General features: G+C 37.9%; 1 long non-coding RNA gene across 4 annotated transcripts in view; it reads right to left on the bottom strand.

The window, feature by feature from the left end:
* LOC149126012 (uncharacterized) overlaps positions 1-19,966 on the bottom strand; it is a 496,014-nt gene that overhangs the window by 296,014 nt on the left and 180,034 nt on the right. The window contains exon 3 of one of the 4 annotated variants that reach the window (XR_016235196.1): positions 9,389-9,592. The exons of 2 other annotated variants lie outside the window; for them this stretch is intronic. This is a non-coding gene — a long non-coding RNA (uncharacterized LOC149126012). Of the gene's footprint in view, positions 1-9,388; positions 9,593-19,966 lie in introns of those variants that run through there. One more of the 4 variants, XR_016235193.1, reaches the window with a different exon arrangement.

Here is a 19,966-nt window from a genome sequence, read left to right as displayed (position 1 = left end):
ACGGCTCACTAGGCTAATCCTCCTCCTGTGGCACTGGCATTCCGGGTTCTAGTCCCGGTCGGGGCGCTGGATTCTGTCCCGGTTGCCCCTCTTCCAGGACAGCTCTCTGCTATGGCCCGGGAGTGCAGTGGGGGATGGCCCAAGTGCTTGGGCTCTGCACCTGCATGGGAGACCAGGATAAGCACCTGGCTCCTGGCTTCGGATCAGCGCAGTGCGCTAGCCGCAGCACACCGCCGTGGCGGCCATTGGAGGGTGAACCAACGGCAAAGGAAGACCTTTCTCTCTGTCTCTCTCACTGTCCACTCTTCCTGTCAAAAAAAAAAAATACACTTACTGGAACTTTGTAACCAATTACAATGGGGTTATGGTAATTTTCAAATTACTCTGAGATAGTAGTTCTTTTTCTAGGCCATGTTACATGCCAAGTTAGAAATGTACATATAAGCAAAAACATCCTTTGTCAAGAATATATCCAATTTTGCTGTGTTCTTGTCTTAACTGAAAAAAAAATAAAATAAAAAATAAAACACACACACACACACAAAGACACTGTCAACACAACACTTACAAATGCTTTGGCAAAGGCTAGGTAGTGTTCAAAAGAGTTTTTGCTCATTCTGGTTCTGACCTCCATGTATGCCAATTTAGTACTGGGTTGACATTGTGACATGAATACCTGGGATAAATGCAAATGTGAAACTAAGGGAAGATGCATCTGAGGAGGTCATTGATAGAATAAATACAGGGAAAAACTCTAAACAGGCAATGCAGTCCCCCTAAAATATTACTTCACTTTATAGCTAACGGTCCTTATTATAGAAATCCACTTCACGATAAGCTCTTGTCCTGACGGTTGATGTACAATGTAATACTTTATCCATTTTAGTATTTTTTTTTTGTTCTAGTACCATTGGTTGAACTCTGTAATTAACACACAATTATTCTTAGGTGTTTAAATTTTAACTGAAAAGTGATCCCTGTTAGGAATTTGGAAAACATTATGCTGAGTGAAATAAGCCAATCCCAAAGGGACAAATACCATATGTTCTCCCTGATAGGTGACAACTAACTGAGCACCAAAAAGGAAACCTGTTAAAGTGAAATGAACACTATGAGAAACAGTGACTTGATCAGCCCTTGCCTTGACTGTTGATGAACAACTTAATATGTTATCCCTCTCAGTATTTTTTTGTTTGTTCTACTTAACACTTTTGGTTGAATACTGTAATCAATACACAATTCTTCTTAAGTGCTAAAACTTAACTGAAAAATGATCGCTGTTAAATATAAGAGTGGGAATAAGAGAGGGAAGAGATGTGCAATTTGGGACATGCTCAAGCTGACTTACCTCAAACAGTAGAGTTAGAAACATACCAGGGGATTCCAATTCAATCCCATCAAGGTGGCATGTACCAATGCCATCTCACTAGTCCCAGTGATCAATTTATGTTCACAATTGATCATAATGATAGGACTAAGAACCAAAGGGATCACATAAACAAGAATAGTGTCTGCAAATACTAGCTGATAGAATAAAAAAGGGAGAGAATGATCCAACATGGGAAGTGAGATACACAGCAGACTCATAGAATGGCAGATGTCCTAAACAGCACTCTGGCCTCAGAATCAGCCCTTAAGGCATGCGGATCCAGCTGAAAAGCCCATGAGAGTACTTCAGGCATGGAAAGCCAAGACACTCTGGGGAAAAAAAAAAAAACCTAAATGAAAGATCTCCACGAGTGAGATCCCAGTGGAAAGAACGGGTCATCAAAGAAGGAGGTACCTTTCTCTGAAGGGAGGAGAGAACTTCCACTTTGACCATGGCCTTGTCTAAATATGATCAGAGTCGGTGAACTCAGGGGGCTTCCATAGCCTTGGCAGCTCATGACAAGAGCCTAGGGTGATTATTGATGCCATAAACAAGAATGTCAATTTGTTAAGTCAACAACAGGAGTCACTCCTCATGTAGGATCTCTGTCCTTAGTGTGCTGTACATTGAGATTTAATGCTATAACTAGTACTCAAACAGTATTTTTCACTTTATGTTTCTGTGTGGGAGCAAACTGTTGAAATCTTTACTTAATGTATGCTAAACCAATCTTCTGTATATAAAGAGAATCGAAAATGAATCTTGATGTGAATGGAAGGGGAGAGGGAGTGGGAAAGGGGAGGGTTGCGGGTGGGAGGGACGGTATGGGGGGGAAGCCATTGTAATCCATAAGCTGTACTTTGGAAATTTATATTCATTAAATAAAAGTTAAAAAAAATCCACTTCATGCTAAAGAATTTCCTTCTTTTGGAATTTTCTTTAAAAATCCAAATATTCATGAAAGATATAGCTATCACATATCACTTTCAATGTCAAATTAAAATACACATGCATAACATTTTCTGGAAATTAAAGTTAATTTAAATATGTATAAGGCCAGTGACACAGCAAATGTAAACTATGATCTCTAACTCAGACATCAGGAAATAGAAATTACAAAAATTTTTACAATGCTCAACTCTTTTAATTTATTTCCAGGATTCTTTAAGTGATTTATCTGAAGAATTCAGATTAAAGAGTGAATGTTGCCATCTTCCTGGGATTATTTGCACAATCGTAGAAGTCAGGGGATGCCAATAAATTGTTTTCATTTTCCACTCATAAAAATATGCAGTAAACCCTTAACTCATTGGAAATAACTTCTGAGAAGTCACATTATACTCATATAAAGATAAGAAATAAGTATCAGACTAGTTTGTATACTTACAAACTAAAATATATTGACAAAATCTCCAAAGGGATCTTCAACTTCCACAGAGACAGAATAAAAATGTACCAAATTTTGGAGAATAAAGCAGTGGTTGCAAAACTTTTCATCATGTTATAACCAGCTAAGGAGCTCTTGAAACTCCCAATACCAGATAATAGCTAATGCCAATTAAGTCAGAATGCCTGGCATGAGAGCTAGGCATTAATATTTTTAAAGAAACCCATGTCATGTCTTAAAATGTATAGAAAAATTTTAAAGCCACTAGAGTAAGGTAACAGTTATATATCCACCACATCTGTTTATGAAATATTAGAAGGTGCACATTAAAATTTAGTTTGGGAAGAGGATAAGAATAATTCCCTGAAAACTTTGTCCCATTAACTCATGATTCTTCCACCAACCTATTTACTTTATAATCCTATCTGGGTTTGCAGAGGCAGCGAGAAGAAAAAGAAAAATTAAGACCATCTGGGTTTGCAGAGGCAGCGAGAAGAAAAAGAAAAATTAAGACCAGGGGAATATCGTAGAATTTCTCATCATTCAGAATTAGGGAGATCTGAGGAATATAACTCTGACTTCCTTAATAATAACCACAGGTCATACTGTATTTTTTTAAGACTTATCTATTTATTTGAATGCACAGTTACCCAGAGAGAGGATAGGCGGATAGAGAGAGAAAGGGGTCTTCTATCCATTGGTTCATTCCCCAGTTGGCCGCAATGGCTGAAGCTGCACCGATCCAAATCCAGGAGCCAGGAGCTGCTTCCGGATCTCCCACGCGGGTGCAGGGGCCCAAGGACTTGGGTCATCTTCTACTGCTTTCCCAGGCCATAGCAGAGAGCTGGATCAGAAGTGGAGCAGTCAGGTCTCAAACCAGTGCCTACATGGGATGCCGGTGCTTCAGGCCAGGGCAATAACCCAATGTGCCACAGCGCCGGCCCCTCATATTATATATAACACTCAGGATGGACATTTCTTCCATCTCACCTTACTTCTAGACCCAGGCAACCAGACTGAGCTCAAGATGAGGCTTCCTACCTCTAATGGCTTCCTACCAAGTTTATCACGCACTCTGAACATGAGTTCAGAAGAGACACGATTAATAGTGAATGTATTGAGCCATTCTTTCCTTCTTGGTACACCCTAGGGTCTAGATCCCCTTCATCTTCTCAGGATCATGAGTTTAACGTAAGTCATCTGTTGTCTTCATGGTGCTTTTGAATCTTTTATGTATTTTTTGTCTTATCAACTGACAATGCCAAATGAGTTTCTAATTTTTTTCATCTTTGACACTTTGCCCTCAGTTAACTATAATTAACTACTATTGCAATGTCGCTCCCCGTCTTCGTGGAGGAGCGACACAGGACCCTGCGCTGTTCTTTCGTCTGCTCGGCCCTCCCCGGGTTTGCTGCTGGTTCTTCCCGGGTTGGCTGCTGGTCCTTCCCGGGTTGGCTACCGTCCCTTCCACCTCCGTGGAAGGGCGGTTCCCCCTGTCACATTCCCCACTTCCGCAGGGGAGCGGCACACCGCCGGCCGGCCCTCTCGGGGGCTGCACAGGTGTTCCCCTTAGATGTTCCTGGTGCATGCCGTCTCTCTCCTCCTTTATAGTCCTCCTCCGCCAATCCTAACTCGGCTGCCCACACGCCGAGTACGCTGCTCTCCTCCAATCAGGAGCAGGTCCTACTGCCTATTGGTTGAACTGGAGGCAGCTGTGCAGAAGCCGTCTCTCCCTTCTCAGCGCCATATTGTGGGAGAGCAGATACATAGAATAAGTCTTAATTCCAGTAACTCAGTCCAGTCCGGGTTGTTCCCCACATTGCAATACAAATGTCTCTCAAACAGATTCTTTGTTGCTGCCAACTGGGGAGTGAATAAGCAGATGGAAGATGTCTATCTCTGTAACTCTGCCTTTCAAATAAACAAAATAAAGCTTTTTTTAAACAGGTAAAACATACTTTTTTGATGAAAAATTAGCTATAAAAAGAATGAACTTCTATCATTTGCCTCGAAATGGTTGCAACTGGAGGATATTCACCAGGTTGACTGAAATAAGCCAGACACAGCAATACAAATTTTTCCTATTCTCCCATAAGAAAAACTCCCATGTAAGAGCTAAAAAAATAAATTAAAAAAAAAGTAAGAAAGAAATGCCTGTGTGTATCAATTTTGCTACAAACTTTGTTTTGAATCTTTCTCCAAAAAATCGTTAGGAATTGTATACTACTATAGTTTTGATGATCCATGACTATCTTGAAGTTTACTGTAGACTGGTAAGGTTGGCATTCTTTCATCTGATGGCCCTTGCCTGTGTTCCCGCTGAACTGTGGCCTTTTGACTTGTTTTTTTGAACTCTTTATTTAGTGGAGCATTAAGCCTTGGATTCTAATATAAATTGAAAACACGTTATCTCAAAAATAAAAAATAAATAAAAAGCAGACTTCAGCTGAACAATTGATAAAATGTCAAGCAAAGATGAACAAATATAGATCATGCTGCACAGAAATAACTGAGTAAAATAAATCACCAGCCCTCATATTTACCGTCATCAAAAACATTACTTCTCACTGCATAATAGTCTTGTTTATTCTACTTCTACTGCTTATTAGACAGTCTGTATATGCAGTGATGTTAATAAAAACTTCCCTTTAAAGATGGTTGATAAATATCTGTCACTGTAAACTACACAAACTAATGCTTACAAAGTCTGACATGTAGAAAGTTTCTATTCAGATCCCAGCTTTATAATTAACATCAGAGAATTTCTTCTCATTGTACCCAAATATAGTACCATAGGTCTTACTGCAAGATAGCATCTGAAAATTTTAACTGAATTTCAGATACTAAACCCACACAGCCAGGTTCAAAGCTGTTTTAGAATCATGCGGATATGAAGTCCATGGAATTTATGATACATTAACAAATAATTACTTGACCTCTTGGTGTTTGTGTATTTTTTGTTAAAATAGGCAAGGATATGTAACATTATGCTGTTTTCACCATAAGAATAACATTAAAGTCAAAGAGAAAATGCCTATAAACACTTTGAAATAGACAGCTAAGTTTTAGAGGAAACCTATGTATTTCAAAAGTACATTTCATGTTTTATATTTTAATGTCACAAAAGTTAAATTACTCTTTAGGAAAACCATTTCAATGATTATTGAAATATTATTAAAATATAGGAAGCCACTGTCTGTCTTTGGATCATATACACTAAGAACATTATTTTATGGCTATTAAATTCAATCAAATATAACTATTGGGTTCAAAAATGTCTATCCCAACCAATACTTAAAATAGGTTAGCTAATGATTTATGATTTATGTTTTCAATTGAATGTCTGGTTCATTACTAACTTTGAAAGAGCCCTTTTAGTTTCATCTCTGACATAGGAAGACCCTAGAAGTCATCATTCCTCTCCTTAAACAAGAAAAATCTGGTCAAACTGAAATCAATGATTTTGTTTAGGTTCAGAGAAACTAAAGTCATAGAGAAAATCCAGAGACTTATCCAGGGTCAGTAAATGGCAGAAATATTTAAACAGCAATTTTAATAAATTCCCAGAGGCTGAATGTGGACAAGCTTACATGTAAGAAAATATTGGGGGTCACAATCTCAGGAGGTTCCCATGATTTGAGGTTCAGAGGGGGTCTTATCTCCAGAAACTCCACATGAATCCCACAGTAAATATTCCAGAAAGACCCCTTGGGGACTCTGTCTGGAGGTAGGAAAGAAAAGTCATTTGGAAACATGTCCAAAGCTTACTCTGTAATCAAAGCCAACACTCCAAGTGAAGACAGTGATACAGTCCTATCTTGCTGAGAGAACAATCCCCCCAGATCATCTGCTGCTAACATTCCATTGAAGATCAGGGTGTCAAAAATACACTGAAAATAGAGCAGTCAGGGGAGGTAACCGGGCACGGGTTGGAGGGCATGTTACCACTGTGAAGATCACAGCCCTGATACCCAGACCCACAAAGAGACTATAATTGAATTCAAAGATTATAGAACACTCCCCCCTCTCCAACATGTTACTATTACACAGGGTTCCAGCATAAAACAATGCATTACAACAGAGATATTGGGAGACACACACTGTCTTGAGAGGGACACTTGGGGAATCACAAAGTCAAAAGAGGAGACAAGAACAAGCATACTAGGAGAATTTGAATTATATTTTATCTAGTATTTTTGAAATAGAGAAATTAAATTAGCTATGATTACTATGTTTGTGCTTTAGTGGAAAATATAAACAACATGCAAGAAAGATAGCTGGTATAAGCAGTGAAATGAACACTCTGAAAACTAACCAAACGGAATGCTAGAAATAAAAAAAACACAATGACAGAAACAAATAATGGCTTTGTAGGGTAAATTAATGGACTCATTACAGCTGAGTAAAGGTTAACTACAGATTAATAGAAACTTTACAGATTGGTATACAAGTGAAAAGAAGAATAAGTTAAAAAAAAAACACACACACACATAATAGAGCATCTAGATGGAGACAATAACAAGAGGTGAAACATAAGTATAACTGAAGTACCGGAAAAGGAAAACAAGAACAGAAAAAAAAATCAGGAAAAATCTTCAAATATTTAAACACTAAATAGCACATCCCTAAGTAATCTATGAGAGAAAAAACATCAAAAATATTTAAATATACCATTTTAACTAAATAAAATATAACAAATATGTTGGAAAGTATGAAATATGGAAATCAATAAGCTAAGCTTCCACCTTAGAAAACTTAAAAGGGGAGGATTTTAAACCTAAATTAAGAAAAGATAAAATAATATTAAGAACAGAAAGTGATTCAAGTGAAAACAGAAAAATACATAAAAATCAATGAAACCAAAAGTTACATATTGAAAAAATCCATTAAATGAATAATATCTTTACCCAGAATAATCAAGGAAAAAAAGAAAAGGCAAATTATTACAATTGAAAATGGAGTCATCACTAACTGACTCCATGGATATTCAAGAGATAATACAGACAGACTAGGGAAAACTCTATGCTTGCAGAATTGATGATTTGAATGAAATGAACTGGTTCCTTCAAAACCCATACAAGGAGAAATAATCACAATAGTATAAGGTCTACTAAAGAAATTAAACCAATAATAAATAATCCAACAAAAAAAAAAGAAAGCACCAGGCCCAGATGTCACTTGTAAATTCTATCAAACATTTAAGGGAGAAATGATACCAACATCCTACAATCTCTTTTAGAGAACAGTTACAGGGGAAGCATTTCTTAACAGTTATATAAGATCATAATTACTCCAATAGTCCAACAAGTTACAGACATTCCCATAAAATTATAGACCAATACTTCTCATGAATTTAGATGCAAAAACCTCCAACATATTTAGCAGATTTACTCCTGCAATATATAAAAATAACTGTATATCTTAATCAAGTCATATCTACCACAAAAGTTCAAGGTTATTTAGCCTGCAAATTCAACACATTTGTCAAAATATTAATAATGATTGCCTCTGAATGGTAGGATTTTTATTTTAGGAGTATTACAGGGAAACTTCTTTATAGTCTTTTATATTTTGCATATTAATTATTTACCAAATAGAAATGTGTTAGTTTTGTTACATTAAAAATCAGGTAAATACCCCATTGATCTAGAAAGTGAAAATATACATAATATGCATAAAGATTTAATTTCCCATAATTTCTTTATCATCTTTTGTCTGTCAACTTAAAAATGGCCTTACATAATAAAAATGAGTCAAAAATACTAATACATCGTTACTAAATATCAACTTTTTGAGGTATTCTATTTTTCAATTTCAAGGAGCATTTCAAAAGCTTCTAAAAGATATAACCAGAAGGAAAGTATTTTGCACGTGCCTGTGCATAAATTCACTGTACCCCAGCTGGTTCACAAGCATCTACACCTTATATATGATTATCAGTATGACAGAGTAGTGCCTACCTACACTCCAGGGACAAGTGCCATTATCACTCCAGATCCCACAGCTGTAGTATCCCCATTCATTCACAAGCTTAAGGCCTCTGAACCATGCCCAGCCCACAGGCATGATTCATCGGACACTGGTACCACCGTTGATGGGAACAGAACATGAGTCATACCCATTGCTAAAACGAATACCTTTAGTTACAACCACCCTGGTGGAAGAAGAACAGGAAGACCTCAGCAGTACTCACCACTGAAGATCTGAAGTTAAATAAATAATTTTGTTAAGACAAATTTCAAGAAAATATTACAAAATAATGTATCAGGAAAATAATAACTGAAAAATAACATTTTAAGAGATTAAAACTATTTTTAAAAAATCAAGCAATAATTATGGAGCTTAAAAACATAAAGAATTAAATGAAAATGCAATCAAGAGCAAGAACAGCAGAATTAATCAAGCAGAACAACTAATCTGTGACCTGAAGATAGGTCATTTGAAAATTCAATGTCAGAGAAAGAAAAAAAAAGGAATAAAGAAGCCATGTGATTTTGGAACAGCCTCAAATGAGTAAATATTGAGGTGCCAGAAGTTTAAATGAGAAGAGAGGCAAAAGGGTTAAGAAGTTTATTTAAAAAAAATTGACAGCAGAAATATTTCCAAATCTAGGAAATTACAATTTTCAGGTACAGGAAAGTTAAAAGTCTCCAATAAGATCAAATTCAGAGGCCAGGCACTGTGGGATAGTAGGCTAGCCTCAGCCTGCAGTGCCAGCATCCTGTATGGGTGCCAGCTCGTGTCCCGGTTGCTCCTCTTCTTCTGATCTAGCTCTCTGCTTAGGCCTAGAAAAGCAGCGGAAGATGGCCCAATTGCTTGGGTCCCTGCAATAAAATCTTTAAAAAATCAAACTTAAACAAAACTACATCAAGATACATTTTAACCAAACTATTAAAAATCAAAGAAAACACAAGGATCCTGGGGTAGGTATTTGGCATCACAGTTAAAACACCCCTTAAAACACATACATCCTATTTCAAAATTGCTGGGCTTAAGTCCTGCCTCTACTCCCAATTCCAGCTTCATACTAACACACACACTGGGAGACAGCAGGTGATGGCTCAAGTAACTGGGTACTTTTAACCTGACTCAGACTCAGATGTTTTGGGTATTTGAAGAGTGAACTAATGGACAGAAGATGTCAATATCTATCTCTCCCTCACTCAATAGATAGATATAGGTATAGATAATATATAGAGGTATAGATATATCTGTTTATGTGCATGTCTGCCTTTAAAATAAATAGTTTTTTTAACTTTTATTTAATAAATATAAATTTCCAAAGTACAACTTTTGGATTATAGTGGCTTTTCCCCCCCATAACTTCCCTCTCACCCACAACCATCCCATCTCCCACTCCCTTTCCCATCCCATTCACATCAAGATTTATTTCCAATTATCTTTATATACAGAAGATCGACTTAGTATTTACTAAGTAAAGATTTCAACAGTTTGCATCCACACAGAAACACAAAGTATAAAGTACTGTTTGAGTAATAGTTATACCGTTAATTCACATAGTACAACACATTAAGGACAGAGATCACATATGGGGAGTAAGTGCACAGTGACTCCTGTTGTTGATTTAACAATTGACAATCTTATTTATGGTGTCAGTAATCACCCGAGGCTCTTGTCATGAGTTGCCAAGGCTATGGAAGCCTTTTGAGTTTGCCAACTCCAATCTTATTTAGACAAGACCATGGTCAAAGTGGAAGTTCTCTCCTCCCTTCAGAGAAAGGTATCTCCTTCTTTGATGGCCTGTTTTTTCTGCTGGGATCTCACTTACAGAGATCTTTCACTTAAGTCATTTTTTTTTTTTTTTGCCACAGTGTCTTGGCTTTCCAATAAATGGGTTTTTTAAAAAAAGATAATCCTGCAAGTGGAGGGGGGCCCCAAATCACATATAAAGGGATTTCAATAAGGATAGTAGATTTCTCATCTGAGAGCTTACAGACCAGGAGAGAGTGATATATATATGAAATAAAGAAGAAAAAAATGCCAATCACAAATACCGTACTCAGAAAAACTGTCCTTCAGAAATGAAGGAAGAGGAAATGTTCCAGATAAAACAAAACTAAGGGAGCTCAACATGAGACCTAACAAGAAATGCTGAAGGGAATTCTTCAAGGTTAAAGAAGCTACCTAGTAACACATAAACACACGAAAGTATAAAACTCACTAGTAAAAAGTACACACTCAAATTCACGATACTTGAACACTAAAATGATAGTATGTAAATCATTTTATCTTTAGTATAAAGTTAAAAGACTGTTAAAGGGCTGGCGCCGTGGCTCAATAGGCTAATCCTCCGCCTTGCGGCACCGGCACACCAGGTTCTAGTCCTGGTCGGGGCGCCGGATTCTGTCCCGGTTGCCCCTCTTCCAGGCCAGCTTGGGCCCTGCACCCCATGGGAGACCAGGATAAGTACCTGGCTCATGCCATCGGATCAGCATGGTGCGCCGGCCGCGGTGGCCATTGGAGGGTGAACCAACGGCAAAGGAAGACCTTTCTCTCTGTCTCTCTCTCACACTGTCCACTCTGCCTGTCAAAAAAAAAAAAAAAAAAAAGACTTAAAAATTATATGTATAACAATGTGTTAGGGATATATAACTTTTATAAAATGAAGTAAAATATGGCATCAAAACCATAAAATAAGGGTGGGAGTAAAAGTGTAGAGTTTTTATATGTGATTAAAGCTAAGTTGCTACCAGTTTTAAAAGCCTGTGTTAAAAAGTCTGTGAAGGAGCCAGCGCTGCGACATAGCAGGTAAAGCCGCTGCCTACAGTGCTGGCATCCCATATGGGTGCTGGTTCGAGTCCGAGCTGTGGCTCAATTGGTTAATCCTCCGCCTGTGGCACTGGTATCACATATGGGCACCAGGTTCTAGTCCCGGTCGCTCCTCTTCCAGTCCAGCTCTCTGCTGTGGCCCGGGAGTGCAGTGGAGGATGGCCCAAGTGCTTGGGTGCCTGCACCCACATGGGAGAACAGGAAAAGCACCTGGCTCCTGGCTTCAGATTGGTGTAGTTCCGGCCGTGGCAGCCATTTGGGAGCGTGAACCAACGGAGGGAAGACCTTTCTCTCTCTCTCTCTCTCTCTCTCACTGTCTAAATCTGCCTAATAAAAAAAAATCTCTTTTTTTCATCTCTCCTAGGACACAAAGAGGGGTACAACAATAATAAACATGTCCAAACTTACAATCCAGGAATCTGAAAAGCCAAATAAAGACATGCATATTTAAAGAAATAAACAGATGACTGTCTCCAATTACAGAACTATCAAATTATCTTTAAACATAAGAATATAGTGAATAAAAAAAAACTTGAGAAACTAAAGTTAGTGAAGAAAAAGTAAGATCATTTGATTGAAGGCCTTGTGAAACTTGGGAAAAATATTCAAATAAGAATGTTGGAATAAGTAACTAGAAAAGCAAAGAAGTGATAATAAGATAATAAAATTTTGAAATCAAGATTGTGAGGGTAGAATAGTGTTGGTATGACTATGGGAGTGAGTGGTGAAAGAAGATGGAGAAACGGAATAGCATTAAGGGGTTTAAGGAAATGAGAGATCCAATGCTAGCAAGATGATCTGGGTGGAAGTTCTATCAACAATTATGACAAGCAGCCATGGGTTAATGAGGGAATGGAATGAGACAGATGACTGGACAGCATGTGAAAGAAAGACTTCAGGAAATTGAGCCAGTGCATCCTGAGGTCCTGCAATCATACAGGTGAAAAGAGACTGAATCTATGTGGATTGGTAAGGCACGAACACTACCATGGGTAGAATCAATGAAACCTGAAACTAAGTGAATTCAGGGAATAATAGGAAAAATCCAGGATGACAAGACAATTTCTATTTGGAGAAATTAAGCTGATGGTGATGCCATTAATCAAGAATGATAACTTGGACCACAAACCAGCAATGTTTACTTTCTGACTTCTAGCCAACCTAGTCCCTCGTCCCTCCCACTCTCATGTACCCAGCAACCACCAAGGTATGATGCATATATGGAGTTTAGGAATAAGTATATCAAGCGAGTCCTATAAAAATTAGGCAGGGTTACTTGTTCTAAAATACTAAACAACAGTCCAAGAGAATGAGCCTTTCAAAGAGGGAAAGGGTAGGAAGGAAAAGAGAGAAGAGAGGAACTGAGGAATGGGGGAAGAGTGTGAGGCTGACAGGAGGCAGACTTTCACAACACAATTACAAACAATACAAGGGAGAAAAAGACACAGAAATTCACTTCAAAAGCATAGAAAAAGAGAGATCAGTATTTGATGCAGATTGTATAATGTTAACAGATGGCAGAGAAAACAGAGAACTTCTTTATTTTTCTTTTGTGCTATCAAAGTATGCTAAAAACCAAAAATGGAAGAACAAACAAGACAATGAAGTAACTGAAGATCAGTGACCAAAGATTTGCAATTCAGTATGCTAAAGTTTGAGAAGTGTTAGATATGAATTATTAATTAGGACCAAAAAGAGGACCAGGTGAAATGTACTACAGGTGGTTACCAGGCTTAGTCATAAGTACACTATCATTCATTTAAAAAGAGACTTTGAATGTATGTTTGGAAATTTTTGGTGCTTTCTGAGAATGAAAACAAAACAACTAAGAAAAAACATGAATAAATGAACAAAATGCCTAAAACATAAATGAAGACTAAGTCCTGACAATCAGAAGACTACACAGTTTTGCATTCTGATCACCAAAAGAAGATGAACAGGTAGACTTTTATGCACTGAAGTAAATGATGATGTGAGTTGTCAATAAGAAATTGCACTGAGGTTGAGAATTCCTCAACTAATGCAAATAATTTTCCCAGCTTACAACTCATACTATCTTAAAACCTGCTATGATTTGAATGTGGTTTTTCCTCACAAAAACGTATGTTGAAATTTAACTACCAATATAACCGTATTAAGAGGTCTGAGGGACTTTAAAAGGTGTTTGTATCACGGGGACTCTGTTCTCATAAAGAGATTAATGTAGTTCCAAAACAGCTTAGCCACCAGAGAGGAGGCTGTTGTAAAGGCAAGTTTAGTTTCTCAAGCTTGTTTCCTCTCTCATCATGTAATCTCTGTCCATACGCACACTCGCCATTATGTTTTTCTGGTATGCACAGAATAGCCTGTGGCCCTCACCAGAAGCTGAAAAGATGCCAACACCATGCTCTTAGGCTTCCAGAAACATAAGCCAAAACAAACCTCTTTTCTATGTGAATTTCAAGAATTCTGTTAAAGAAAAAGAAAACAGACATTGTTCTACTTCGAGTAGGAGCTTTTCTAGAAACTATTACATTGGATTTATATGGCTACCACTATAGTAACCATATATTGTTTATTTAGCCACTCCATAGCTGTTGAAGAGATCCAACTCATCTAGATAGGTAATATGGCTCCTCCAGTAACTCAGTGTTGTAAAACTGAATAAACTGTATGAACATGAATTCTTTTCATCATTAAAAAAGCACATGACAGGGCTGGCACTGTGCAATAGTAGGTTAAGCCACCACCTGTGATGCCAGCATCCCATATGGACATTGGTTTGATTCCTGGCTGCTCCACTTCCCATCCAGCTCCTTGCTAATGTGCCTGGGAAAGTAGAGGAAAATGATCCAAGTGCTTAGGCCCCTGCACCCATGTGAGACAACCAGAAGCTCCTGGCTCCTGGCTCCTGGCTCCTGGCTTCCAAATGGCCCAGCCCCAGCAAGTGGAGCCATTTGGGAGGTGAACCAGTAGATGGAACATATCTCTCTCTCTCTCTCACTCACTCACTCTCTCTGTCTCATAACTTTCAAATAAAATAAATATTTCAAAAAATAAATAAATAAAAGAACACATGGTTCAAGTCTCTAACACAGATCAATTATACCCTCAAGGGGCTGCAAGAATTCAGAAACAGTATCATAAAATTGTTTTCAGAGAATATGTGAATACTCAAACACTCAATGTCAAAGACAGAACAATGGCATTTTTTAATTTAAATTTAAATTATTTAAAAATATTAAATTTAATTTAATAACCCATTATAAAAACTACTGTTGCTAAGACCACCACTGCCCTCCTAAGTGCTAATTCAAATCCTTATTTTCAATCCTCAACCAAGAGACCATTACATTTCCCTCCAGCTTATTGGGTGCCTCATACTCCTTACCACCTACTTCCTTATCCTAAGTCTTTAATTCATCATATTCAAAAAATCCTAACTTAGTCATCATAGAGGAAGCAGTCTCAACCAGTTCTGCCTTTCATCTAATGAGACCAAACTTTTCTTTTCTCTAAATGATATTGTGAAATGCAGACCCTGTGGTAAGTACATCTTGTTTCCTATGAGAATCCCAGTGATTATAATATATCCCATAATACTTGCCCAGAAATTCTCTCTGCTTCTGCAAATGGCATCACTATATTCTACCAATAGAAATTTAAGCTCACTTGCCTTCTTTTATTCCCCATTAATATCTTGTACTTACACCTCATAAACTTCTCAGCTCTAATCACCTCTCTCCATATTCACCTTTTTTTATTTTTTTATTTTTTTTAACTTTTATTTAATGAATATAAATTTCCAAATCACGACTTATGGATTACAATGGTTTCCCCCCATACCGTCCCTCCCACCCGCAACCCTCCCCTTGCCCACTCCCTCTCCCCTTCCATTCACATCAAGATTCATTTTCGATTATCTTAATATACAGAAGATCAGCTTAGTATACATTAAGTAAGGATTTCAACAGTTTGCTCCCACACAGAAACATAAAGTGAAAAATAATAGATGATTTTTTTAAATGATGATGAAATCAGATCAGACCTATTGTCATGTTTAATCCCAGTGAGAGTCAAGTTGGGAATTGATAATTTCTTTTTTTTTTTTTTACAGAAGATCAGTTTAGTATACATTAAGTAAAGATTTCAACAGTTTGCACCCCCATAGAAACACAAAGTGAAATATACTGTTTGAGTACTCGTTATAGCATTAAGCCTCAATGTACAGCACATTAAGGACCGAGATCCTACATGAGGAGTAAGTGCACAGTGACTCCTGTTGTTGACTTTACAAATTGACACTCCTGTTTATGGCATCAGTAATCTCCCTATGCACCGGTCATGAGTTACCAAGGCTATGGAAGCCCCTTGAGTTCTCCGACTCTTATCTTGTTTAGACAAGGTCATAGTCAAAGTGGAGGTTCTCTCTTCCCTTCAGAGAAAGGTACCTCCTTCTTTGAAGACCTGTTCTTTCCACTGGGATCTCACTCACAGAGATCTTTTTGCCAGAGTGTCTTGGCTTTCCATGCCTGAAATACTCTCATGGGCTTTTCAGCCAGATCCGAATGCCTTTAGGGCTGATTCTGAGGCCAGAGTGCTATTTAGGACATCTGCCATTCTATGAGTCTGCTGAGTATCTCGCTTCCCATGTTGGATCACTCTCCCCTTTATTTATTCTATCGGTTAGTGTTAGCAGGTACTAGACTTGTTTATGTGCTCCCTTTGACTCTTAGTCCTTTCATTATGATCAACTGTGAACTGAAATTGATCACTTGGACTAGTGAGATGGCATTGGTACATGCCACCTTGATGGGATGAATTGGAATCCCCTGCTATGATTCTAACTCTACCAATTGGGGCAAGTCAGCTTGAGCATGCCCCGAATTATACATCTCTTCCCCCTCTTATTCCTACTCTTATGTTTAACAGGGATCACATTTCAGTTAATTTTCAACACTTAATAATAACTGTGTGATAATTACAGAATTAAACCAGTCATATTAAGTAGAACAGACAAAAAAAAATACTAAGAGGGATAATGTATTAAGTTGTTCATTAACAGTCAGGGCTATGCTGATCAAGTCACCATTTCTCATAGTGTCCATTTCACTTCAGGAGGTTTCCTTTTTGGTGTTCAGTCAGTTGTCACCGATCAGGGAGAACATATGGTATTTGTCCCTTTGGGACTGGCTTACTTCACTCAGCATGATGTGTTCCAGATTCCTCCATTTTGTTGCAAATAACTGGATTTCGTTGTTTCTTACTGAGGTATAGTATTCTAAAGAGTACATATCCCATAATTTCTTTATCCAGTCTACCATTTATGGGCATTTAGGTTGGTTCCAGGTCTTGGCTATTGTGAATTGTGCTGCAATAAACATTAGGGTGCAGACCACTTTTTTGTTTGTCAATTTAAACTCCTTTGGGTAAATTCCAAGGAGTGGGATGGTTGAGTCGAACGGTAGGGTTATATTCAGGTTTCTGAGGAATCTCCAGACTGACTTCCATAGTGGCTTCACCAGTTTGCATTCCCACCAACAGTGGGTTAGTGTCCCTTTTTCCCCACATCCTCTCCAGCATCTGTTGTTGGTAGATTTCTGCATGTGAGCCATTCTAACCGGGGTGAGGTGAAACCTCATTGTGGTTTTGATTTCCATTTCCCTGATTGCTAGTGACCTTGAACATTTTTTCATGTGCCTGTTGGCCATTTGGATTTCCTCTTTTGAAAAATGTCTATTGAGGTCCTTGGCCCATCTCTTAAGTGGGTTGTTGGTTTTGTTTTTGTGGAGTTTCTTGATCACTTTGTAGATTCTGGTTATTAACCCTTTATCTGTTGCATGGTTTGCAAATATTCTTTCCCATTCTGTCGGTTGTCTCTTCACTCTCCTGTTTCTTTTGCAGTACAGAAACTTCTCAATTTGATGCAATCCCAAATGTTAATTTTGGCTTTGACTGCCTGTGCCTCCCTGGTCTTTTCCAGAAATTCTTTGCCTGTGCCAATATCTTGAAGGGTTTCTCCAATGCTCTCTAATAACTTGATGGGGTCAGGACGTAGATTTAGGTCTTTAATCCACGTTGAGTGGATTTTTGTGTAAGGTGTAAGGTAGGGGTCTTGCTTCATGCTTCTGCATGTGGAAATCCAGTTTTCCCAGCACCATTTATTGAATAGACTGTCCTTACTCCAGGAATTAGTTTTAGATCCTTGATCAAATATAAGTTGGCTGTAGATGTTTGGGTTGATTTCTGGTGTTTCAATTCTGTTCCATTGGTCTATCCATCTGTTTCTGTACCAGTACCATGCTGTTTTGATTACAACTGCCCTGTAGTATGTCCTGAAATCTGGTATTGTGATGCCTCCGGCTTTGTTTTTGTTGTACAAGATTGCTTTAGCTATTCGAGGTCTCTTGTGCCTCCATATGAATTTCAGCATCATTTTTTCTAGATCTGAGAAGAATGTCTTTGGTATCTTGATTGGGATTGCATTGAATGTATAAATTGCTTTTGGGAGAATGGACATTTTGATGATGTTGATTCTTCCAATCCATGAGCATGGAAGATTTTTCCATTTTTTGGTATCCTCTTCTATTTCTTTCTTTAAGATTTTATAGTTCTCATCGTAGAGATCTTTAACGTCCTTGGTTAAGTTTATTCCAAGGTATTTGATTGTTTTTGTAGCTATTGTGAATGGGATTGATCTTAGCAGTTCTTTCTCAGTCATGGCATTGCTTGTGTATACAAAGGCTGTTGATTTTTGTGCATTGATTTTATATCCTGCCACTTTGCCAAACTCCTCTATGAGTTCCAATAGTCTCTTAGTAGAGTTCTTTGGATCCTCTAAGTAAAGAATCATATCGTCTGCAAAGAGGGATAGTTTGACTTCTTCCTTCTCAATTTGTATTCCTTTGATTTCTTTTTCTTGTCTGATGGCTCTGGCTAAAACTTCCAGCACTATGTTAAATAGCAGTGGTGAGAGTGGGCATCCCTTTCTGGTACCAGATCTCAGTGGAAATGCTTCCAACTTTTCCCCATTCAATAGGATGTTGGCTGTGGGTTTTTCATAGATTGCTTTGATTGTATTGAGGAATGTTCCTTCCAAACCCAGTTTGCTTAGAGTTTTCATCATTAAAGGGTGTTGAATTTTATCAAATGCTTTCTCTGCATCTATTGAGATAATCATATGATTTTTCTTTTGCAGTCTGTTTATGTGGTGAATCACATTGATTGATTTGCGAATGTTGAACCATCCCTGCATACCAGGGATGAATCCCACTTGGTCTGGGTAGATGATTTTCCTGATGTGTTGTTGTACTCTATTGGCCAGAATTTTATTGAGGATTTTTGCGTCTATGTTCATCAGGGATATTGGTCTGTAATTTTCTTTCAGTGCTGCATCTTTCTCTGGCTTAGGGATTAAGGTGATGCTGGCTTCATAGAAAGAATTTGGGAGGATTCCCTCTTTTTCAATTGTTCTGAATAGTTTGAGAAGAAATGGGATTAGTTCTTCTTTAAATGTCTGGTAGAATTCAGCAGTGAATCCATCTGGTCCTGGGCTTTTCTTTCTTGGGAGGGCCTTAATTACTGTTTCAATTTCTGTTTCAGTTATGGGTCTATTTAGGTTTTCTATGTCTTCATGGTTCAATTTATGTAGGTTGCATGTGTCCAGGAATCTATCCATTTCTGATAGGTTTTCCTGTTTGCTGGCATACAGGTCCTTGTAGTAATTTCTGATGATTCTTTTTATTTCTGTGGTGTCTGTTGTTACGTTTCCTTTTTCATCTCTGATTTTATTGATTTGGGTCTTTTCTCTTCTTTTTTTAGTTAGTTGGGCCAATGGGGTGTCAATTTTGTTTATTTTTTTCAAAAAACCAGCTTCTCGCTTGGCTGATTTTTTGTAATGTTTTTTTGGATTCAATCCTGTTAATTTCTTCTCTGGTTTTAATTATTTCTCTTCTCCTACTAGATTTGGGTTTGGTTTGCTGCAGTTTTTCTAGGTCCTTGAGATGCGCTGAAAGCTCATTTGGTACCTTTCCAATTTCTTGATATAGGCACCTATTGCTATAAATTTGCCTCTCAATACTGCTTTTGCTGTATCCCATAAGTTTTGATATGTTGTGTTGTTGTCTTCATTTACTTCCAGAAAGTTTTTGATTTCTCTTTTGATTTCTTGAATGACCCAGTGTTCATTCAGGAGCATGTTGTTCAGTCTCCATGTGTTTGCATACTTTCTGGGGTTTCCTGAGTTGCTAATTTCCAGATTCATTCCGCTGTGGTCTGAGAAGCTGCATGGTATGATTCTAATTCTTTTAAATTTGCTGAGACTTGCTTTATGGCCTAGTATGTGATCAATCCTAGAGAAGGTTCCATGCGCTGCTGAGAAGAATGTGAAGTCTGTAGATGTAGGGTTGAAAGTTCTGTAGATATCTGTTAGATCCATTTGG

The sequence above is a fragment of the Oryctolagus cuniculus genome, chromosome 6 (genome assembly GCF_051225735.1).
Source record: "Oryctolagus cuniculus isolate XC-2025 breed Fujian yellow rabbit chromosome 6, ASM5122573v1, whole genome shotgun sequence".
Classification (NCBI taxonomy): Eukaryota; Metazoa; Chordata; class Mammalia; order Lagomorpha; family Leporidae; genus Oryctolagus; species Oryctolagus cuniculus.
This window is presented reverse-complemented; position numbering and strand designations above follow the sequence as displayed.